We start from the raw sequence: 15514 nt of genomic DNA, 5'->3' as shown, positions 1-15514 counted from the left end.
AAGTCATGACTGCTCAATTTACCGAACGTATTTTTAGACATCTGTGTGTGCAAGCTGCCTGGCAAAAGTAAACTTACAAAGGACCTGATCTCAAAGAACCTCTAAGCAAATGGAAGGCAGGACAAATATGTCAATAATTATTATACGATAGAGAAAATTACGAATAGATATGGGTCATGTGTTATGGAAAATTTTTCCTTAAATGACAAGTGTCTGCATACTTTTTACATCAAAGCAACAGAGAATATCTGAAAAAAGATACAGTAATTGTGATGAACTAAACTCATGCATTGCCCTTGAAGTCATATCTAATTGAAGTTGAATGGCAGTTAGAAAATGTTTGTTTCATCTTTCTTTTCAACCAATTATTATTTAATATTTTCTCAGCCTTTACTTTCTGGCGATGAATTGGCTGTTAAAATGAGCTAAGCTAAATCTGACAAGGTTCATCATCAGGTTGCTCTGCAGGGTGATAAATTTTTTTGGCCCCAGAAAATGATGACCACCTTCACAGTTATGGAGGGATTGCAATCTGTCATGGTAAAGGGAGAAGCCACACTTAAAAACCATGGGCTCTTGGAGTGCTGTAGTTGTGTTGTGTCCTTTCTATTCCCAGAATTGTGTATGAGAGTATGTGTTATGATACATAACTACATATATACATATATATAGATATATATAAAAGTTTGTTTTTTCACAAAAGAATGAAGTTCATGCCTTCTCTTGGAAGAAAGGACAACTTCAAAATGTCAGACTAGAAAGGATATGCTATCTATAAGACATTTCCTGCTCCACTGGAACTATTAGCCCCAATCATTTCTACTTTTTTGCTAATTGAGTTCAAGCCCTGAAGAAACCATTCCCCCAACAAAGCTGCTGTTTTATTACTCGGGTTTTTATTACAGTCTCTCAGAGCTACAACAGCTGAGAGATGGGGGATTTTGAACCTGGGTTGCAGTCTAATTCTACAAACAATTTACTGAAGAGCAGTAAGGAACCACTTAACTTTTAAAATTCCAGTGAGAACTTAGGTGGGCTTTGAATTTAAAGATTCCAGATACCACAGTAGTGGCTGGAAAGAAAAAAAAGTCACTGAAATCTCCTGAGTAAGAAATATCCTAATGGAGGCAGCAGTAGGAATCCCAGAGAATATTAGGAGACTCGTTTTGGAGAAGAGTGCAGTTTTTCGTTTTGGGAATATAGATTCATGTTATACACTGGAGTAGTCATTTAAATATTTTACTTCGTTTCACATTCTTTCTAATGAGAAAAATATCTCCCCCTGTTTTTCTTTACAGAGGGATTGCAACCCTGGGTGAGATACCATAATGTGAATTAGTTGAGTTCCTAGAAGGGAGACTATAGTCACCTTGTGTTATCATAAATACCAATGAAAGAACTCTCTGGGAAAACTGAGTTTTGGGGGTTTTTTGCTTTGAAGAGGAGGTCCTTTAAAATGGGAAGATCTAAGATGTAAGTAAAGGGCTTGCGGTTATAAAGACCAGTAGTTGTTAGATGTGGTGCTTGCCCCTCAGATTCACAATCATCATTTAAAAGGCAGAACAATGAAATGCTGAGAGAAGGAAGTTGCCTGATCTTGGAAACATGTGCCTCCTCACTTAAATAGATCCATCATCTAATAGAATGGGTACTTCCTCTACCGCTAGAGGTCACAACCCATCCAGCACCTTCTCATGTGAAATTCTTACCCATCTCATTCCATGAATCCTTTATAGAGGATTAACCCAGCACACTAGAGAGCTCCCCCTTATCCTTTTGATATTTTGGGTTTGCCATTTACCTGTCTTTCACCTTCACTCTCTGACTCTCCCGCCTCCTTTTCCAGTCATGTATTTCTATCATGATGTCTTTTATGTTCTTCTTATACACAGGTCCTATTTGGTAACATGGTTTGGTTTTCATTTTTCTATCGCACAGAGGATTATCTTTGGATCACCTGCAGTTGTGGTTCTTCTGAGATCAGATGGTCCCTCTTCTCCCCAATTCTATATATCTCAACTTCCCACAAAATCATCCTCATTTCCTTCTTCCTTTCCTCCAACCTCTGACAAAGGGGTAACCTTCTCCAAGAACAACCCCTATACTTGTGCTTTGATCTCCTTTCTTTCCCCGTTTCCCCTAGCAATCCTCTCTTGTCCAAATCATGCACTTTCCCCCTTTCTAATCTTTAATCTCTCCTTGTATTCTAGCTCCTTACCTTGGGGCAGCTAGGTGGTGTAGTGGATAGAGCACCAGTGCAAGAGTCAGGAGGACCTGAGTTCAAATCTCACCTCAGACACTTGACACTCTCTAGCTTTGTGACCTTGGGCAAGTCACTTAACCCCAACTGCCTCATCCTGGGTCGTCTCCAGTCATCCTGATGAATATCTGGTCACTGGATTCAGATGACTCTGGAGGAGAAGTGAGACTGGTGACCTGCACAGCCCTCCCTCACTCAAAACAAAGTCAAGTGCAAGTCATGTCATCATGTCTCTGGTGGCATGGTCTTTCTCGGCAACAAAGGATGAACACCCCACACAGCTCCTTCCCTACTGCCTCAAAAAATACTCAGGTGTCCTCCATCCTTAAACAGTTTTAACCTGACCCTGCCATACCATCCAACGATCATTCTGTTTCTCTCCTTGCTTTTACAGTTGAACTGCTTTAAAAAGCTATTTACATTAGTTGCCTCTATTTCTTCATATTCCACAAACTTCTCAACTACTTGTAATGATCATTGTATTGAAATTGCTTTCTCCAAGTTACCAGATATCTCTTAATTAGCAAGTTCAGTGATCATTTCTTGGTCTCATCCTTCTTGACATGTTTGACAGTATTTAACCCTGATGACCATCTCCTTTCTCCTGAATGTTCTTTTTCCTTGGGATTTCATGACACTCCTTTCTCCTTCTTTTCCTGTCTCATCCTTTGCTGAATCATAATCCATGCTCTACCCCCTAAGCATGGTTATACTTCAAGGTTCTGTGCTGTTTCCTTTTGTCTTTGATCTATGTATTTTCTCTTGGGGATTGTATCAGTAACAATCAATTCATTTACCATGTCTGTACAGATGACATTCTACACATATACAAAACTATGTATGTATATATATATATGTACATGTATATAGGTGTTTATATGTACATATACAAATATGTTTGTGTTTTCCATGAGTCAGCATGTCCAAAACAGAACTCATTATTTTCTCCCTGTAATCTAGCCCCCTTCCTAATTTCCCAGTCTCTTTTAATTGTAGCCCCGTCCTTCTAATCTCTCAGTTTTATCAACCTCGGAGTCATCCATGACTTCATTTACCTTACTCTCCAAAACAAAGTATTGGCCAAATCCTGCTAATTCTTTTTCCATAATATCTCTCCCATCTATCTCTTGTTCTCCATTTACACAGTTACTACCTTAGTTCAGTCTCTCCTCCTCTCTTATTTATTGCACTTAATATCCCTGCCTGCAGTCTCTCCTCTCTCACACAGATGCCAAATTGATATTCCTGAAGGAAAGATATGACCGTGATATTCCCTTACTCAGGAAACTTCTATGCCTCCCTATTAACACTGGGATAAATGACGTACTCCTTTATGTGATATTTTCAACACAGCTTCACCTTGATCAGTTTCATGTTATTCTTCCTCACACAATCTATGTTCTAGCCAAACTGACATGTGATATTCCTTCTCCAACTACCACACCTTTGCACAGGTTGTCTCCCATACCTGGAATAGGTTCCTACTCAACTCTGCATTCTATTGTCCTAGTTCCCCACGGCGCTCAGTCCAAGTATCTTCCCCTTCATGAGGTCTTTTCCAATCCCAGCAGTTGTTAGGGCTCCCCATAAAATACTTTCCCCTTATTGTTTGTAATATATATATTTATACATATAGATATAGAAATGCTGTCCCCACTCACCCCCATTAGAATGTGGGCTTCCTGAGAGGTAAGACTGTTTGGTTTTGTTTTTCTGTTCCCAGTGCCTCCTGCTGTGCCAGGCACAAATATAACTGTTGCAATAAATGCTTGTTTAACTTAATTGTTCTGTGATTTGTAGCCACATAGCATCATTGAGAGACTTAGCGTTTAAAAGGTACTATTAGTTATGGGATATTTGTTTCTTTGCTTTTTAAATGACTAAAATGGAGATCTTACAGGAAAATCCCCCTTGACAGAGAGAGAGAATGGATTTTCTATAAGTTTTGTTGCAGTCTGTTTCAGCACAAGGGAGAAGAGTGCAGAGAGAAGTGCATATTAGTGGGAAGAGCTAGCAAAGTGAAGTACGAGAGCAAATTATGAAAACAGAATATCAGTGCAAGCAATGTAAACCTAAACTGCAAGACAAAGGCAGGCATGACAGGGAAGAGAAGTGACAGAATTGGAGCGATAGGCAGGGACATTGTCACACAGCTAATTTTTAAAGGCTGGAGGTTGGCAAGTAGAGAGATGAATGACGAGAGGATACCACTTGTCAAGGCAAGAGACAGCTGAAGCAGAAATTAAAATTTCCATCAGTTCACATTGATCAGTTAGTGGACAAAATGCTGCCCTAGGTACTATATGAGTTATAAAGAAAAGAGAAAACAAACTTTTGTTGTGGAAAATTTTATAAATCTGTTGATAAATTGCTTCAACCTAGCAATTTAAATGGAGCTGTTTCTAGAGTTCATTTCCGTTTCAGGACCTTGGTCCTCAAACTGGCCAGTACCTGTGGTTATATCTAATGAACAAAGAGAAAATGTAACTGAAAACTTTACAATGTAGCCTAGACATTTTTATCAACACTCCCCCCACCCACCCCCCCGCCGTGGAAAAAAAAGGCATCTTTTACTTGTGGGTCCAAATTATTTAGGTAAAAGGGTTCATTTGAATTGACATTTTAAGGACAGAAGCACTAATTGGCAGGCATCTGGATTTTATTTTTATACAACTTTTAATAAATAGGCCAGAGGTATCATTATTTATCTCTTTTTCCCTGGCAGCTAATCAGCATCACCTTTTGTGTCCTCTAGAAAATTCCCATGTTGAGAAGCCTCAGGATGTTGTCAGTAATGAATGTCAGAGATTCCAAGGCCTATTACCCTCAAGATCAGTACATTAGTTAAACACTTTGACTTTAAAAACTCACTCTTTCTTCCTTCCATTATTTTCTGTACTTCTTTCTTTTTTTGCTTTCAGTTCCCCATAAATGGTGTTGTTGGTGTACAACTCTGTTTCCAGAGCCACAATTCTTATTTTAATCATGATCTTAATGGCAAAATGTATTTTTACAATGTAATAATTTCATGCAGACATTTATTTAATACAGCACAGTTGCTCTAGCAAGGAGAACAAAAGAGCCTTAAAAACACTTTGGAATCTGTAAATAATTCAGTTATTTGCCAGGTGAAGAGATATGATACCCAACGACATCACAGGTCTAGAAGGTAAATTCATTCGAAAAGTCTTATAAAGAAGGAAAGTGGAAATTATTAGCAGTATCATGTCATCCAATGAAGATGCAGCAAAGGATAAAAACCAGTTTGAAGAAAGCTGAATAAGAATTATAACTGCACAAAATCATGTTTAGGGTATTTAAGGATGAAGGTAGAAGAAAACAACAGAGAAAGTAAGAAAGCTCTACAGAGATTTTTATAATAAATTCTTTTGATAGTCAAGAATATAGAGTTATCATAGTTGGAGTCTCATATCACAATCCTAGAAGTACTTATAGTTTGAAGTAGAAATGGCATTGAAGAGAACGAAAATGAGAAAAGCAGCTGGATTTGATATATATATTGAGATCAGTACGGAGGTAAGACCTAGGAAGGATTGTTTGCAAAGTATCTGAAGAGAAAGAGAAGATACCACAAGCAAGGTACAATCTGAGACCTTAATAATACTTTCCTCTAACCCCTCCAGAAAAGATGACCAAGAGAACCTCAACAGGTTCCATTACACACACACACACACACACACACACACACACACACACACACGCACACACACACACGCACACACACACACACACACACACACACTTTCTGTTGTGAATAAACATTTTGTGAGAATAACCTATATATACACTGAGGTTATCCTTTATTGGGAGTACTAACAGGGAAGAGTATAGCTTTTACAAATGATATTCCATGGTAGACCACATCTTTGTCATCATGAAACCAACTGAAAGATGGAAAGAGTATAGTATCCCATTGTACCTATTATTGATTCATGGATTGATTGATTGTAAAAAGCATTTGACTCAGAACCATCTTAAGCCATCTTAAAGGCTCTTTTCCAGTGAAGTGTCTCCCATGTATATATAAGAATTTAGTAAAATTCCTTAAAAGATAGTGGTAATAAACTTCTTTGACAGTTCTTTGATCATTAATATCAGGCAAGGCTTAAAACATGGAGGGAAGGTCTCACAGATTAAATATTTTCCCAATTCTATCCAATATATTATTGAGGTATAAGGATTGCCTTTTTTTATGTCTTCCAGCTCAGAAGCTATTACTCCTCTCCCTGAAGTTCCTTGTAATGTATTTTTTTCTTTTTTGCTCTTTTTTTAAAGATGAGTCTCTCTCTCTCCCTCTCTCTCTCTCTCTCTCTCTCTCTCTCTCTCTCTCTCTCTCTCTCTCTCTCTCTCTCTCTCTCTTTTCCTTTATCCTTCCCTTTCTCCCTGTCTTTATCAGAGACACTTGCCATAAAAAAAATTTTCCCAGCTTTCTGCTTTCATTTTAATCTTGGCTGTGCTGGTTTTGTTTGTGCAAACCTTTTTCATTTAACATTAATCCAAATTATCCATTTTATATCTCATAATGTTCTTTATCTGTTGTTTGGTCATAAATTCTTCCCTCAGCCACAGATCTGACAGGTAAACTATGCCATGCTTCTCTAACTTTCCCAAGGTATGACCCTCTAAATCAGAGGTGGGGAACCTATAACCTTGAGGCCACATGTGGCCCTCTGGGTCCTCAAGTGTGACCCTTTGACTGAAGCGAAGTTTAGATCCAGTCAAAGCACTGTACTGAGGACCTAGAGGGCCACAAGTGGCTTCGAGACCGCAGGTTCCCCCCCACCCCACCCCGATCATGTACCAATTTTGACCTCTTGGTATACAGTGTGAGATGTTGGTCTATACCTAATTTCTGCCCAACTGTTTTCTAGTTTTCTCAGCAGTTTTTGCCTTATAGTGAGTTCTTATCCTAAAAGCCTGAATTTTTAGGTTTATCACTAGATTACTACTGTGTATTGTGTGCCTAATCTCATTCACCACTCTTATTTCTTAGCCAGTACTATCTTATTTTGATGATTTCAGCTTTGTAATACAGTTTGAGATCTGGTATAACTAGATCATCTTCACATTTTTTTTCATTAATTCCTTTTATACTCTTGACCTTTTGTTCTTCCAGATGAATTTTGTTATTTACTTTTTTCTAGTTCTATAAAATAATTTTGGGGTAGTTTACTTGATATCACACTAAATAAGTAAATTAACTTAGGTAGAATTGTCATATTTATTATATTGTCTCAGTCTACCCATAAGCAATTAATATTTTTCCAATTTTTTAGATATTACTTTATTTGCATGAAAAATGTTTTATAATTGTGTTCGTACAGTTTCTAGGTTTGTCTTAGCAGGTAGAGTCCTAAATATTTTATGTTTTCTACCATTATTTTAAGTGGAATTTCACTTTCTATCTCTTGCTGCTGGACTTTATTGGCAATATATAGATATGCTGATGATTTGTGCGTTTTATTGTATATCCTGCAACTTTGCTAAAATTGTTAATTATTTCAACTAGTTATTTAGTTGATTCTCTAAGATTCTCTATCATATCTGAAAAGGGTGATACTTTTGCTTCCTCACTGCCTGTTCCAGTTCCTTCAGATTGTTTTTCTTCTTTTATTGCCACAGCTACAATTTATAGTACAATGTTGAATAAAAGAGGCGGTGATGGGCATATTTGTTTTACCCTTCATCTTATTGGCAAGGCTTCCAGCGTATCCCCATTACCCACAATGCTTGCTGGTGGTTTTATGTAGATCATACTTTAAGGAAAGCTCTATTTATTCCTGTACTTTGTAGTGATTTTGATAGAAATGAGTGCTGTGTTTTCTCAAAAGCTTTTCCTGCCTTTATTGTGATAATTATATGATATGGTCAGTTATGCTGATAGTTTTCCTAATGCTTAATTAGCCATGCATGCCTGGTGTAAATCCCGCCTGGTCATAGTATGTGATCCTTGTGACATGTGTTTTGTTTATTCATTTTTAGATTTTCAGTTTTAACAGTTTATAACAGATAAAACAATTCAGACTTGTGGTCAGGTGATGCTTCTTTTTAAAGCATTTACAATACGGACCACAAAAGAATTTTTTTTAAACATTAATCAACTGAGACACAAATAATATTTAAGTTGCTAACTTCACAAGCTCTTGACCTAATTGTCTCCACAGTATTACTAAGAATTAAAGGACCCTAACTTATTGTTGTTGGTCTAAAGTTCTAAGCCTAATAGCTTAATTTTAGACTTGACCTCGGATGTTCCCCTACCAGCCATCTATAATTTAATAGATCTGATATTAAAGCTTGCAAACCTTTTGACTATAGGAAATTGCCACCAAGAGTAGGAACATTGCAGGGATACAATATCTCCCCAACTTCATGTCAGTTCCAGGCAGGATTAGATCATCCACTTGCACAGTCAGGCTTAAGGTCTGCCAGGTGTCAGTGGGGAAATTGAGTCAGGAGAATCCTACCTCAGCCCAGGCTGAACAGCCACTCTCCCACCCTTTCCATGAGGTCACCTTTTGCAGTTCATACCAGCATCTCACCAGCTTGCTGACATTATGGGTTGGAGGCTCAGATCGCCTTTCTTGCTACCCATACCTGGAGTTAGACTCAGAAGAACAGTCACTTCATAGTCCCATGGCATCTAAAAAATGGCAAGTTCCAATAACCAGGTTTCAAATATGATTATAATTTCACTTTGGCTAAGGAACATCTTTTGAGGCAAGTCTTAAGTGGCTTACATGCCTTTCTATACATGTTCTAGTTCCTGATTAAATAGCAATCATAAAATCAAATTTACCATTTAAACCTTAACTTTTCCATCAATGCCAAATTTTACCCAAGGTTACCTTCCTCTGGGAAATTTAGACTGAAATTCTTTTCCCCAAACTAAAAATGTCATTGATTTATTCTCAGTAATTAATTCAGTCACTTGTTTCATACTAATTGCTTTTACCTCACTTTTTAACATGTACAATTTTTCTCCCCATCACTCCCCTCCCCCACTTCCTAATACCTTGCATTCTGATTACTTCTTCCCTCAAAGTGCCCTCCCTTCTACCACACCCCACCCTTCCCTTATCCCCATATTCTCTCTTTTCTTATAGGGAAAGATAAATTTCTATAACCCATTCCCTGTAGTTCTTATTTCCTGATTATATGCAATAAAAATTCTCAACATTCGTTTCTAATACTTGAATTCCAACTTCTCCCCCTACGCCCCTCCCTCCCCAGCCCCACTGAGAATGGAACCAATTCAATACATACTAAATATATATTCTTTGGCAAAAGACTTCCGTAATAATCATGTTGTGTAGTACTAATTACATTGCCCTATATCCCCCTTTGTTTTTTTCCCCTACAATTGACCTTGTCCCTTCTTGAAAGCGTTTATTTCTAGTGACTCCCTTCTCCCATTTGCCCTCCCTTCTAACAATCCCCTCACCCCACTTGTCGCCTCTTCTCCTACTTTTCTGTGGTGTGATATAAATTTTCATACCAAATTTAGTGAACATGTTATTCCCTCCTTCAGCCACATATAGAGAGAGTAGCTTTATTTTCCCCCCTTTCCCCTTCTCCCTTATCTTGTCCATTGAATAAGATTTTTCTTATCTCTTTTATTAGTTATAGCCTGTCCTGTTCCATTTCTCCCTTTCTGTTTCTGGAATTTTCCTCCTTTACCCTTAATTTTTTATTTTATTTTATATTTTGTGTGTAGATATCATCTCTTCTGATATAGCACACCCTGTACTCTCCATCTATGTGTGTGTGTGTGTGTGTGTATGTACAATCTCTCCATCTACCCAAATACTGAGAAAAGATTCAAGAGTTAAAAATATTTTCTTTCCATGTAGTAAACAGTTCAGCTTTGGAGAGTCTTTTATGATTTTTCTTTCCTGTTTACCTTTGCATGCTTCTTTTGAGTCTTGTCTTGGGAAGTCAAATTTTTCTATACAGATCTGGTCTTTTCCTCAACATGAATGATTGAAAGTCATCTATATCATTGAATGACCATTTTTTCCCTTGAAGTATTATACTCAGATTTGCTGGGTAGGTGATTCTTGGTTTCAATCCCAGTTCCTTTGACTTCTGAAATATCTCATTCCAAGCCCTTTGATCCCTTAATGTTGAAGCTGCCAGATCCTATGTTATCCTGATTGTATTTCCACAGTACTCAAATTGTTTCTTTCTAGCTGCTTGCAGTATTTTCTCCTTGATCTGGGAACTCTGAAATTTGGCCACAATATTCCTAGGAGTTTCTCTGTTTGGGTCTCTTTCAGGAGGTGATCAGTGAATGCTTTCAATATTTATTTTGCCCTCTGATTCTAGAACATCAGGGCAGTTTTTTTTGATAATTTCATAGAAGATAATGTCTAGGCTCTTTTTTTGATCATGGCTTTCAGGTAGTCCTATAATTTTTAAATTATTTCTCCTGGATCTATATTCCAGGTCAGTTGTTTTTCCAGTGAGATGTTTCACATTATCTTCTATTTTTTCAAATTTTTGGTTTTGTTTACTAATTGCTTAGTTTAACTCAAAGTCATTCATTTCCCTGAACTCAATTCTCTCTTTCAACAAATTATTTTGTTCAGTGAGCTTTTGAACCTTCTCTTCCATTTGGCTAATTCTGCTTTTTAAAACCTCCTTCTGCTCATTGGCTTTTTGGACCTCTTTTTCCAATTGAGTTAGCCTCTTTTTAAAACTGTTATTTTCCTCAGCATTTTTTTGGTTTCCTTTAGTAAGCTGCTAACTAGTTTTTTAAGGTCTTCTGTTGCCTGAGCCCATTTAAGTTCCCTTTGGAGGCAGAGGCCTTGACTTCCTCTAATAGTATGCCTTGTTATTCCTCATCTGACTGGATGAGGGGAGATACCTGTTCCCCAAGAAAATAATCTTCTATGGTCTTGTTTTTTTTCCCCTTTTTTGGTCATTTTCCCAGCCACTTACTTGACTTCTGAGTTTCCTCTCCACAACCACCTCACCTCCAGTTCCGCCAAGCCAGCACTTGGGGGCTAAGATTCAAATGAGCTGCTCCCAAGCCTCAGGGGCTTTTGGTGGGGGCAGGGCCGCTATCAGTGTGAGATTAAAATCAGTTGCTCAGGACGGGGCAGAGCTGCCAGACAGGGCTCAGTTCCCTCAGAGGCTTTCCGATGAGACCTTCAACAATGGATGCAGGCTACTGCCTGCTTTGGGAGCCTTGTCTGCTGCTGCCTCTACTGCTGCCTCCTGAGGAGACCTGAGTTATGGGGACACCCCACTCCCCTCTCAGCCAGCCGAAAAGACCCTCTCACTGACTTTTTGTGCCTGTGGGTTGAGGGATCTGCACTACCACTGAAGATTCTATCCCTGAAGGCTGCTGGGATGTGCTCCTTTCAGTGCCGCATGGCCAAGGCAGGGCTGGGCTCTGCTCTGCATCCGATGCGAGACAGACCTTTCCCATCAGTCTTTCAGGTTTCTCTCGAACAGAAATCTCCTCCACTCTGTTGTTCTGTGGCTTCTGCTGCTCCAGAATTTGTTGAGAGTTCTTCTTTACAGGTATATTATGGGCTGTGGGGTAAGATCTAAGCGTATGCGTGTCTTTCTACTCCACCATCTTGGTTCCTCCTCCCTTAGTGTTTTATTTAAAATTTTTGTATCAATATTTATTATGCAAATTGGTCTGTAGTTTTCTTTTTCTGTTTCCACTCTTCCTGTTTAGGCATCAGCATCATATTTTTATCATGAAAGGAATTTGATAGGACTCCTTTGTCAATTTTTCTAAATACTTTATAAAGTATTGGAATTAATTATTCTTTAAATGTTGGGTATAATTCCCTTGTGAATCCATCTGGCCCTGGGGATTTTTTCTTAGGTAGGTCATTGATGGCCTGTTCAATTTCTTTTCTAAAATGAGATTATTTAAATATTCTATTTCCTCTTCTTTCAATGTGGGCAGTTTATTTTTTGTAAATATTCATCCATTTCACTTAGATTATCCTATCTATTGGCATATAATTGGGGAAAATAGCTCCTAGTAATTGCTTTAATTTCTTTTTCATTTGTGGTGATTTTACCCTTTTCATTTTTGTAATTTGGTTTTCTTCTTTCTTTTTTTAAACCAAATTAATCAATGGTTTATCTATTTTATTAATTTTTTTTTTTACATAAAACCTACTCCTAGATTTATTAGTTCAGTAGTTTTGGTGTTTTGTTTTGTTTTTTACTTTCAATTTTATTCATCCTTTGATTTTTAGGATTTCCAATTTGATATATAATTGGGAATTTTTAATTTGTTCTTTTTCTAGTTTTTTTTTAGTTGTGTGCCCAATTCATTGATCTGTTCTTTCTCTGTTTTATTGATGTAAATGTTTAGAGATATGTATTTTCCCCTAAGTACTGCTTTGGCAACATCCCATAAAAATGGGATGTTGGGTTTGTTGTTATTGTCTTTAATGAAATTACTGATTGTTTCTATGATTTGTTCTTTGACACACTCTTTCTTTAAAATTAGATTAGTTTCCAATTTATTTTTATCTGTTTTTCCATAGCTCTTTATTGAATGTAATTTTTCTTACATTATGATCTGAAAAGGATCTATTTAATATTTCTGCTTTTCTGCATTTGGCTGTGAGGTTTTTAATGCTCTAATGCATGGTCAATTTTTGTGTAGGAGCCATGTACCTCTGAGAAAAAGGCATATATTCCTTTCCATTCCATTCATTTTTCTCCAGAACTCTATCATGTTTAATTTTTCTAAAATTCTGTTCACCTCCCTAACTTCTTTCTTGTTTATTTTTGGTTAGATTTATCTAATTTTTAGAAGGGAGAGTTGAAGTTCTTCCCCTGCATATGGTTTTATTTTTATTTCCTCTTCATTTAACTTCTACTTTAAAATTTTAGATGTTATACTATTCCATGTATGTAGGGATATAGGGATATATGTACATGTTTAGTATTGATATTACTTCATTTTCTGTGGTTCCTTTTAGCAAGATGTAGTTTTCTTCCTTATCTCTTTTAATTAGATCTATTTTTGGTTTTGCTTTGTCTGAGATCCTGATTTTGACTCCTGCCTTTTTTTTTTTACCTCAGCTGAAGCATAAAAGATTCTGCTCTAGACCCTTACTTTCACTCTATGTGTGTCTCTGCTTCAAGTGTTTTTCTTGTAAATTGTATATTGTAAGATTCTGGTGTTTAATCCATTCTCTTCTCTGCTTCTCTTTCGTGAATGAGTTCATCCTGTTCACATTCACAGTTAAGATTACTAAGTTGTATTTCCCTCCATCCTATTTTTCCCATATTTATCCTTCTCTCCCTCTCCTTTTACTCTGGCCCTCTTCACAAGTATTTTACTTCTGACTATAACCTCCCCCAATCTGCTATCCCTTGTATCACTCTCCCCTTATGTTTTCTCTTTCCTGTTTTCCTTTTTATATTCCTCTTGAGTCTTATATTTGAAAATCAGATTTTCTACTCAATTCTGGTCTTTTCACCAGGAATAATTTAACTTCTCTATTTCATTAAATTGTCATTTTCCTCTCTCAAGAATTATACTCACTTTTGCTGGGTAGGGGATTTTTCGTTGCAATCCTAGCTCCTTTGTTTTCTAGAATATTATATGCCAAGCCCTCTGATCCTTTCACATAGAGGCTGCTAAGTCCTATGAAATACTGACTGTGGCTCTACAATATTTAAAGTGTTTCTTTCTGGCTGCTTACAGTATTTTCTCCTTTGCCTCAGAGATTTATAACTTGGCTGTAATATTGCTGGGAGTTTTCATTTTGGAATCTCTTTCACGAAGTGATTTCTTGGATTCTTTCAGTTGCTATTTACCCTCTTGGACCTAAAACGTTAGGACAATTTTTCTTCATAATTTCTGGAAACACAATATGTTGGATCTTTTTTTGATCATGATTTTCAGGTACTCCAGTAATTCATAAATTATCTCTCCTGAGTCTGTTTTCCAGGTCAGTTGTTTTACCAATGAGATATTCCACATTTTATTCTATTTTTTCATTGTGTCTCATGTCATTACCTTCCACTTGCCTACTTCCAATTTTTAAAGAATTATTTTCTTCAGTGAATTTTTGTACCTCCTTCTCTGTTTGGCCAATTCCTCTTTTTAAAGAGTTTTTTTTTCCTTCAGTGAATTTTTGTATATCTTTTTCCATTTTTTGTGCTTCCTTTATCAAACTGTTGATTCTTTTTTTCATGGTTCTCTTGCATCACTCTCATTTATTTTCCCAATTTTTTCTACCTCTATTATTTAATTTAAAAAATTAGCTCTTCTAGGAATTCTTTTTTTGAGCCTGACACCAATTCATATTTTTATTTGAGGCTTCCCATGTAAGCCATTTTGACATTGTTGTCCTCTTCTGAGTTTGTGTGTTGATCTTCCCTGTCACCATAGTAACTTTCTATGATTAGGTTCCTTTTTGGGTTTTGTTTGGGGGGGATTTTTTTTTTTTGCTTTTCCCAACTCATTTCTTGAGCTTTAACTTTATGTTAAAGTTGGATTCTGCTCCCAGGGTAGAAGGATACTATCCCTACTTCAGATTTTACATTCAGAGCTCGTTCTAGAGGGAGGGCGGGTCCCTGGACCTATGACCATGATCCCCACTCCCCTTCAGCCATAGTGTGCTCTAGGGTGCACAGAGTCCTACACCTAGTGCCAGCAAAGTATCCCCTGTAATCCCTTTCTGACCAGTTGTCTAGCTCCCTTATGATCTGTGGACTGAAAGTCACTGTTTCTCTCAAAGCCTACACTGGCTTGCTAGGGCAAGGCCTGTTGCTGGCTTGCCTGGGCTGCCTGCACTGGACTGTGTTCCACTCTCACCTCAGTAAGACATATCTTTCCTGTAGACCTTCTAAGTTGTCTTGGGCTGAAAAATTGTTTAACCCTGCCTTTTTTATGGTTCTGCCACTCCAGAATTTATTGTGAGGTGTTATTTTTAAGTTGTTTGGAGGGGAATAGGGGAGCACTCAGGTAAGTTTCTGCCTTTTTGGGGGGCATTTTGGCCCCAAAACCTACCTGACACACTTTTAAGTTTAGTCTGCATTATTAGGATTTTCTATACCTTTTTCACAATTAAGTCTGTGCAGTCACCAAAACAATAAATCAAGCATTCACTTATTTTCTAGGTATAAATTGCTCACACTGAAAATTCAACGATCTTTTTGGATTTCAAGCATTCATCAGCACGTGCCTGGTCTCATCCCACTTTAATTGGCTTAGGAGCTTTGACCTTTTCCATTTAT

General features: G+C 37.3%; 1 protein-coding gene across 7 annotated transcripts in view; it reads left to right on the top strand.

Moving 5' to 3' along the window:
* The window catches only part of RYR3 (ryanodine receptor 3), a 750252-nt gene that overhangs the window by 625249 nt on the left and 109489 nt on the right, over nt 1-15514 (top strand). The gene's annotated exons all lie outside the window — the stretch shown is intronic.

Source organism: Notamacropus eugenii, chromosome 7 (genome assembly GCF_028372415.1).
Source record: "Notamacropus eugenii isolate mMacEug1 chromosome 7, mMacEug1.pri_v2, whole genome shotgun sequence".
Classification (NCBI taxonomy): Eukaryota; Metazoa; Chordata; class Mammalia; order Diprotodontia; family Macropodidae; genus Notamacropus; species Notamacropus eugenii.
Note: the sequence above shows the minus strand (reverse complement) of the source record. Positions and strands in the feature narration are given on the sequence as shown.